General features: G+C 38.1%; 1 long non-coding RNA gene across 2 annotated transcripts; it reads right to left on the bottom strand.

The window, feature by feature from the left end:
- Positions 1 to 645: 645 nt before the first annotated feature.
- On the bottom strand, positions 646 to 3,736 carry LOC103479760 (uncharacterized). Of its 2 annotated transcripts, none has more exons than XR_535972.1 (3): positions 3,656 to 3,736; positions 1,123 to 1,198; positions 646 to 891 (listed from the first exon to the last, which is right to left on the bottom strand). It is a non-coding gene; the product is annotated as an uncharacterized LOC103479760 (long non-coding RNA). The 2 variants fall into 2 exon arrangements; XR_535973.1 differs by having other exon boundaries at positions 3,651 to 3,685.
- Between the last annotated feature and the right edge of the window lie 5,485 nt (positions 3,737 to 9,221).

Genomic DNA, 9,221 nt, shown 5'->3' with positions numbered 1-9,221 from the left:
TCTCTATTAACAGTGCCTTCAGTTCTTAAGGTGTTGCTTTGTGACCTCCTGGTTGTGTCATCGATGCAYTCTGAACGTCTTGGTTGACTGGAGACTCCTGTGGGAAGCTTCTTCATTCCTCCATGTTTTTGCTGTTTGTGTTTCATGACTCTGGAAATCACTTAGGAAAAGTTTTGTAACTCTTTCCAGATAGATTTTTCCATTTGTTCTTAAATTTCTTTAAATTAGGGGATTGTGTGTTGCTTTTTGAGATCTTGTAGCCTACTTAATGTTGTCAGATAGGTTCTATTTAAGAAATGGCTTCATTCTGCAAGTCTGACAGTAATCAGGAGTGACTACAGTGAAACCGCACAAACATTTAGGAGGAACACATTGAGTCTCAWATGTGTAATTTTTGTCTTTTAGTCTCTTTAGTCATTTCAAAGGCTAAATTAATAAAACTTGTCCACTTTTTTATACTTAAATGTAACATTTCATACCCTATTTTGCATRATGTATAGAATTAGAGATTTACATATATGCTCTGGGTTCTGAATCCCAATATAGCTACATGTTTTGATATGCTGAACTCCTCATATGCATTTTCCATGAATACCTGCATGCATGAAAGGTGCTCTCTAAAATAAATTTGCACAAATTGTTCCCTCAGATTGCTACGTAGCTAAAGTTTAGATGCGTATATTTGGAAAAAGAAGACATTTCTGCTAGGAAACACGTTAAAAGTGACAAGATGTGCAAAGTGACCACAAATGCGTCACAACTGCTGATGCGTCCATTCCCRGCGATTCAAAAAGCAATAAAAAGGTGGCCAGAAATGTCTTCCYGCTGGACATCAGAGAAGGTGTGCCAAAATTTCCGTCTGTGTTGGTGCTGTGTGCTGAAATGGGTTYGCTGATTGAAGATGGTGGGGAGAAAAACAAAAGTCAACGTTAGTCACACACAGAGAATGATGAGAATAGGAGTTCTGTGCAATGAGGCTGTGAAGAGGAGCCTCTCTGTACAAACAAACTCATCAAGGATTGAAGTGGGACAAGACAGCAGGAGATCAGCACAAGCTAAGAATGTAAAGAGACCGGGTTGGTCGTCAAAATAAAGATGGAAAAAAAAAAAATGCCAGCTGACCCTGTGTTGACAGTAAATATGCAAGGCTGATTGCAGGGTCAGACGTCTGTCCACAACGTCTGCAGCCACGCAGGATCTGGAAAATCAATTGTAAACTTAGTTTTGCCTTCTTCAGAAGAGAAAAAAAAACAGAACAGAACAAAGGGCTTCAGTGTCAGCAGCCTTGCTCCTCTGTCAGAAAAACCAGACAAGTAAGAAGTACAGCATTGTCATTAAAGGGAAAGGATAGCTAGCATGTCATACATTAAAAACGCTGCTCTTCCCACCAATGGCTGTCAAGTGTTGTAAATCAGAGCCTTCCACAGCGGATGAACGCACTACTGCACACGAATGCAAAAGGGCACAAGATACTCAGCGTGCAGGGAGCTGTCCCTGCAAAATCAGAGTAACTAATGTGTCCGACCAATAAACGTTTTTGTCTGGGTGTGAGCAGCAGGGAGTCAGGGGTAAAACACAACCCATGTATGGAGGCTGTGGTCCTCGACGCGGCCGTCACAGGTTCAAGTCCCAGCCACGTGTCTTCCCCCTCTCTCATTACCCATTTTGTGGTCTGACCGCTCTAAATTACAGGCCACTAGACCCAATACAATCTAAAATAAAATGTATATATTGGCTTGACAGATTATTAATTTAGGAGATTTTTCTGCATTCTTTTTAGCTTCTCTGCTTTATCTGAGTTTTTTTTTTTGTAATAGGACCGAGAAAAAAGTAGTGCACAATTGTGAGATGACAGGAAAATTATATTTTCAGGTGTGAGTATGTTTGCACTTGTGACGTACTTGTTCCAGTTTTGGATGATGTATTGACTAATATGCTAAGATGTTTAAAGTTTGAGCTTTTTTTATTCCAATTCTGCTTTGTTCACTTATGTGCTCTGAAAATTTTCACGTGTTCACAGATTAATTGGACTAGGATTAAATTACATACGGGTGAACCTACTAACAATGAAGGGAATTAATTTCACCCAGTTTTACTTGGAGGAATCAGCATAAAAGGGGCTGAAAACAATGTTGACATTTTTATTGTATCTTATAATAATGCTCTTCATTGTGATGGTTTATCAAGTTAAATTTCAATAAAATGTAATAAAKTATGTGGCTGTAATGTGACAAAATGTGGTAATGTTCATTTTGTAAGGCACCATAAATTGAAATGACTTTACTTSTTAAGCATTCACTGCAATTTGTTACTTTAACAATGTCAGTGGACGAAGGCCCACAGACCGTCCAGTAACTCAGCACAAAATGCAGCAAAAACGATTGCACTCCTTTTGTTTATTTTCTTTCTCGCTTRAGAATTTTTCCATATGAATAAGTTAAAGATTCAAAGTGTCTTGCTGGAAAAAAAAGAATCCAATCTGGCACTGGCCAACTATCCTCGATAAAAAGGCTATGGAGTGTAAAATGTTTTGTGCTTTCTACCTAAATACTGAACCATGTCGCAGGGATCAGTGCTTTGTGCCAAAGAAAGGAAATTACTCTCTCCACTCGGTTGGATATATGCAAAGCTTCTATTTTCCTTACACGCACACACACACTCCCTGGTAGGTTATTGATTCCCCACCACCCATTGTGTTACACACTGAAAGTGACGCTTAACTTACAACAGATTATGCAGGAGCTGCTGCAACCGCTTTGCGAAACCGTTTGCATAAAGATACGACGGCAGGCTACTCCTCCTCGCAATGGCCCTCCCTCGCTAAATACAGACATGGAAAAGTGATTTAAAGATTCTTTTTATTTGCTTTTAGAAAAAGCAGCTTCCCCCCCACCCCCATTGCAAAAATGCTTGGCTCATTACAGATCTAGGTCAGAGATCTTGCACCCTGAGGTGCGCCACACAAGATTTGACAAAACAGAGCAACAGCATAAAATCTCAACATTTCAAAAAGCACAGAAAACATTTTACCATTTTAGACTACAGAAAAACACKTCTAAAAACAAAACTGCATCATTTCCTGGAACACTCTGCTCTAAGCTTTCTGGGCTAGATCGCGCTTTAAAATGCAGTGTTTTTGTGTACATGATGTATCTTGCTCTCCACCATCTTTCTTGCTCCATTATTAAATGAGTTCCCTTTGGTTTGACTTAATTGGATGTGAAATGCGTTGGATTACACATAATTTCATATGAATYGCATATATATTGGTACTGCTGGTCTTGTGAAAAAGTGCCTTGAAATGACTTTGTGAATTTGTGCTAAAATAAACAGAACTGAACTATCGCTTATTTCATTCTATGAAAATGTTTTAGGATTAAAATTAATTAGATCATTTACAGAGCTAATATCTAAAAGATTAGCCACATTAACTTCTTTAAGCTTTGTACAATTTTTAAATACTTGTATACTCCACTCACACAAATGGTACATTAACTTTTAAAGACACAGGATGATATGATGSAATATATATAAAAACCCTCCAGAGTACAGAAATGTATTCAGTCATTTTAAATGCTTCTTTAACTCATGTAAAGCACTTTGAATAGCCTTGTTGCTGAAAATGTGCTATATAAATAAAATTACCTTACCTTACCTATAATGTGAAAATCATGTCAGTTAGTCCAGTAGTCTACGCTCAGTCTCCATGGTAACCAAACATTGTACTGGCTGGTAGTTTACTACTTTCATAACTTTACGGGGTTTTATGAATTCAGAGAATCTCCGAAGCACCAGGATGTAGATTTTATTGTCTTGATAGATGGTTGGTCGTTGCCTCCACCACCAGGTGGATCTAGCTAGTCCGACGTGTTGCTATAGAGAAGGTGAGCAACAAAAACCACATTCTCATTGTGGTGATTTAATACGTTTAACTGCAAATAAAAAAAAGATGACATTTGTTATTGAAGACCTTGTTGTATTCATAGAAGACAGAACATGATAAGGGGACTGTTGTTAGGAAAAAATGCAAAGTATAAGAGCGTTTATACGAAGTCACACGTGAGATTTAAGTCTCTATACGTGCCTTTGGTCTCACTTGTGTTTAGCTGAGCTCTGTGCAGTTATATGCTGTGTCTGTTTTCTGTTTTCTGTCATCTTAACCTCAGTTCATGTGGAAACCCAACTATAATGCATCAGAGTTAAAAACTCACCGTTTTTTCACTTCTCTAATCACCCCCTCTCTACAGCCATTCACTGTAGCCACCATCTGCTCCAATCTGCATGTCATGACCAGTGTCTTTTGTTCTTCTGTTYTGTAGTGTGTAGATATTTTTAGTTTTATTAAAAAATAAAAAAAAATTAAATAAATGACTCCGCCTGCCTCCTGTCTGTGGTTGGAACGTCAAACTTCGAGAGGTAATATCTGTCCGTTTTAAATAATAATAAAAAATGTATACATATATATAAAAATAGAAATAGAAATCAATTTCGTCCCCATTTCCTGAGGAGATCGGGGCTATATATTATAGAAAATGTCTCTTAAAGGCGTATTAAAGCTATAGTGTGATATATCAAGAGAGAAATGCACAAAAGTGGAGACAAGTGAAAATTAGCACATAATTTTTCATTCGGATGAAAATAAACTAGAGAAAGTTTGTGCTTAGCGTGAAGATAATGTGAAATTTCTGGTTTAGCTAGTGCTGTCTGTCCTGAGGTAATTTCTTTCCTGTCAGGAAATGTTGGGTAATTTTATAGGAGAATGAAACACAAACTAAATGTAGAAATGGATCACTGAACAAATGACATTTTAAAATGAAAAAAGGTAATTGCTATAAGAAAAATATCCCCGTCGCCATGATAAAAATGAGCTCACTGCATCACAAGTACACATACCGAGACAAAAATTAGATTAGAAAATGTAAAAAAGTACAAGAATACGGTACAGTATCCATCAGATGTAAGACGTAATCTCTGTGTAGAAGCCACAAAGTAGACCAAACAGAGGTTTAATTTGGCCAGAAATGAAGATGAATTTCACAACTTCTGTGCTCCTGTGGGTGGACCCTGTTATTTATCTAGCAGGTACCTTTTCATTCCTTACTCTCTTTCACCAGAATAAGCATCTGTTGTCACGCAAGGTAATGCATACGTGCTTCCACATGTTTGTCTTTTTCTTCCTCTCCCCTGCATCATCTGGGCTCTGATAATCAGAGGACTTTTGAACGCGAGAGTTTTCACATGTGAAGCGCTCCTCTGTTACAGAGTGTGCCTAAATAGCAAAAACATTTACTGTAGCCTATAGAAAGGGTAGGCGTTTGGCACGGGGGAAAAAAAGGCAGAGCAGCTAGAACTCGACTATTACATCAGATTGCTTATAAAATCAGGAGTTTAAATTAGTAAAGAGTCAACTAGTTCAAGAGCACAGGGAAATACAGAGCATTTATATATAACAGATGATGTAATACTCACATTTAACAAAAAAAAATACTATGAAAACATATCACTAAGATGATAAAAGTTGAGTTATTGATAAATCTTCGTGAATACTTAAACTGTCTCACTCACGGAAGAATAATTACACCAAGTCCTTGTCCCTGAAATGTTCTTTGTAGTAGGTCTGGGTCAGGTCTGAATAAGAACAGCGAGTGCCCAGAAAGAATCATCTTCCTCATTTAGTTCTGCATGTGTGGGCGGATCTGATGAGTCGCAGTTCAAGCGTTCAAATTCCTGCCTGTATGAAATGTAGCCTTGCCTCAGGGCGTATCTACTATTCTCCCACACATATATCGTGGATCTGCGGACAGTAGTCGCAGACCCACAGTGACAGTGCAGAGAAGAGAAGCCCACCTCTGGAACCAGTGCTGAGGACACAGTAGGTTACATATTGCCCCCTAGTGGTCTGTTTGCCAATTTATTATACAAACTTGTGTGCAGCTGAGTCACTTTTTAAGGCTTTATTCCGCCTTAGTTGAAATATTCTATAAAAGGAAACATCCAAGGTTATATTGATCCTAAAATGCCTTTCATCAGTGGTCTTCTGTCCAAATTTAGAGTTTTATTTTTGAGATACAGGATCAAGTCTCGATATTTGTAAAAAGTATATAGATTTAAGAACTGTACAAATACAACATAGAAGAAAAAACCCACTTACAGTTACTATGAGAACCTTAAATAAACATCAGGGACACGGACATCATCATCTACTTTTTTTTTGTTATGTTTAGAGATCACCAAAAAACAAGTCGATCATAAACTGGAATCAACTGGAATACCAACATTACTAAATACAGGGAAGCAAGTTTGCTATCAATATGAACTGAGAGGGTGCTGACCAAGAAAAATAGCCCCTCCTCCAAAGCCACCACCTTCAAGTGCAACTGAAACTCACAGACAAGCTGAATGACTTGTTGATCAAAACAAGAGACAGACTGAGCTGATCGATCACAATGACAAAATAAGACTGTACCCACTGTAATGATAAGACAGAAACAATAGAAAAACAAAACTAATTTGTATGCATTTTGTCCTCAATAAAGTATAAAAGATATATAACTTGAGAGTAAATCAAAACTTTCATCTTACCAACTCGGTGCCATTACTATATTTTGGATTGATCCGCCCACCATTACTCGAAAGACACACATTTTTTGGTCTGGCCAAAAACATTCACATGCCACAAATGTGATCAATTTTACCCTAAATTACACATCTTTAATAAAATCATCAAAACATGTTGGGTTACCGAGATCAGATCACACACGACATCTTTCTCAGTGTGCACATGTAAATTCCAGGTAGCTGTGTTCATCTTCTAGTTGAAGTCAATAAGTTTGGGGCCAGAGCCGTTCAGAGCAGAAAGTTAAATAGAGACATATTTCACAGGCCAACTGACACAAGGTGTTATTCTGAGGTGGAGGATTTTTCCCTGCAGAATCCCCTGAAGCAGACATTAGTATCGAGGTGAACTACATCGGTCCTGCCTCGCATCAGTTTGAGCTGTTGGTTACAGGCTCAATAATGCCTGAAGCTGGAGCTCTGGAGCAGAGACTGTCTTAAAGTGGGAACGTAACATTAGTTAGAGTGGAAGTATGCAGTCAGATGGTCTTTCTGTTGCCCTTTTGCTGCCATGGCACGTCTGCAGCTGTTACCTTTTACTGAGGTATAGTTTGTAATGTAGAAAAGGCTGAACTGGTTGACTCTGCCAAGTCCATTGACGACAAGATCAGAATTTATCGGCCAACATTGTGTGCACAAACAAGGAATTTCACATTGGGGTTGAGTGCTCAGAGTGCCAAGGTATTCAAATATTAATTATTTAATTCAAAAGGGGATTATTTTGGAGCATCACACCTTTGTATTTGTGTAGAAATCGAAACATAAATAGCGACAAATAAATAAATAAATTGCTGATATATTTTTCAGATCGATCTCATCAGAGCAAACACAAACTGACCTGATGCTGCATTATTTGCTAAAGCCGTCAATTTCGTCAGTTAGTTACTTTTCCCCCCCATCACCACAGTGAAAGTTAAATTACAAGTGACAGTTGCCACAATCTCCTGGAAACCCCCAGATCAGCTGATAATTGGATGCTTCTCTACAAGAAAAGAATAACCCATGGTAACATCTCACATAATTGGTCTTGGTTTCAAGCTGGAGATTTATTAATGTCAATCGTCCCCTCCCGGCACTCTGCTGATGGTTTCGCTCTGTTACTAGAGAAGCGTGGGGACCACAGGAACATTTCCAATACTAGAGCGAGAGCAACCACAAAGGGAAAGGGATTCTGGGAGCGCTTTTAAAGTTTCTCTGGCAAACAGAAAAACTCTGCCTGTGGACCCGAATAACACTGCACGGCTTTAAGTTAATTTAACTGAAATAAAGCCTCTCACCAAACCATCAGTGGCAGAAACTGTGCCGCTTCTCCAGTGTAGCGGGTGCAATTGCATAAAAGAATGATTCTTTAAAGTGCTTTAGCTCAACAACTGCTTGTGTAATGTAGCATGAATAGAACAAATTACTACACGAACCCATCTCTTATCCTCTCAATATTCAGCTGGTGCTCCTCTAAGCAGTCATGGTGCTTAAATTTCCTGCTCTCTTTAGCAGTAAATGTGGTCCAAACTGCCGGTCAAGAGAACACCTTAAATTCATCTATGAAGAAAAAATACAATAAAAAAACAAACAAAAAAAACACACCAGTCGACTCCATAGTCAAGGCAAAAAGCCTAAAAATACATTCTCCTGTCATTGCAGCAGCAACATCTCACACCTTTATTCTGAACACATTTATTCTTTAAAGAAAATGATTAAGCTTTTTCCATCTCCATCCATCCACACTGTACAAAGCCACTAGCGGAAAATGATTGGACATATTGCAAATCTGACAAAATAAATGTCACTGAATCTTTTTTTTAACAGTTAAACTTTAATATGCATTTCTTCTGATGATTCATTTTTCCCCTTAGGTTATTACACACTGGCTCATTTACTCCAACCACTGACCACTAGTGGAAGGTTGTTGTTTTTTTTTTTCCCCACCAGGCGCAGTGAAGAAGATTGTAAAGGATGTGAATCGACCCCCGAATTTTATTGTAGGAAATTACAGCAAAATCTGGCACARGATCAACAARTCTCCACAAAGATGARACGTCATCTACATGTCAAACAGTTGTTTTCAGTGGTGTGCAGCAGAAAAATGCTTTTCTGTCCTACCATCACAAACACTGTAGAGTCCACTGGAACTGTGTGAGTCTGTAAAATGAGACCAAATTAACATTTTTGGCAACTAATACTCCAGTTGGCTCTGATGTAAAGGATGAATATTATGTAATCTAAAGATCACTGTTCAGTATAGTGGAGGATCTGTGATTCAAAAGTGCCGATCATTACATCATGATCTCTTTAAAATGCCCAAAACTGGTTGTCATAACTGGTATAATAATTATCCAAAACATAGACAAAAAAGCACACATCATTTCTACACTTTTTRTGCAAAATGTTCAACTTTTTTCACACTCAGTTTTTCAGTTCTCAGTCATCTATGTTCAGATTAAACTTTGAAACGCTAAATTTAACCACAAGTCTATACGTGGCATTGTATTTCTGCTGTGAGCATGTATTAAGTATTGAACCTGCAAAATCCAAAAAGTGGAAGGAAGGAAATTATGAGGGAAGAAGAAGAAAAAAGGAATGACAAGAAAAAGGACTAGTGGGGAAAA

This window comes from Poecilia reticulata, linkage group LG17 (genome assembly GCF_000633615.1).
Source record: "Poecilia reticulata strain Guanapo linkage group LG17, Guppy_female_1.0+MT, whole genome shotgun sequence".
Taxonomy (NCBI): domain Eukaryota; kingdom Metazoa; phylum Chordata; class Actinopteri; order Cyprinodontiformes; family Poeciliidae; genus Poecilia; species Poecilia reticulata.
The sequence above is the reverse complement of the archived record's forward strand: the minus strand, read 5'-3'. Positions and strand labels throughout refer to the sequence as shown.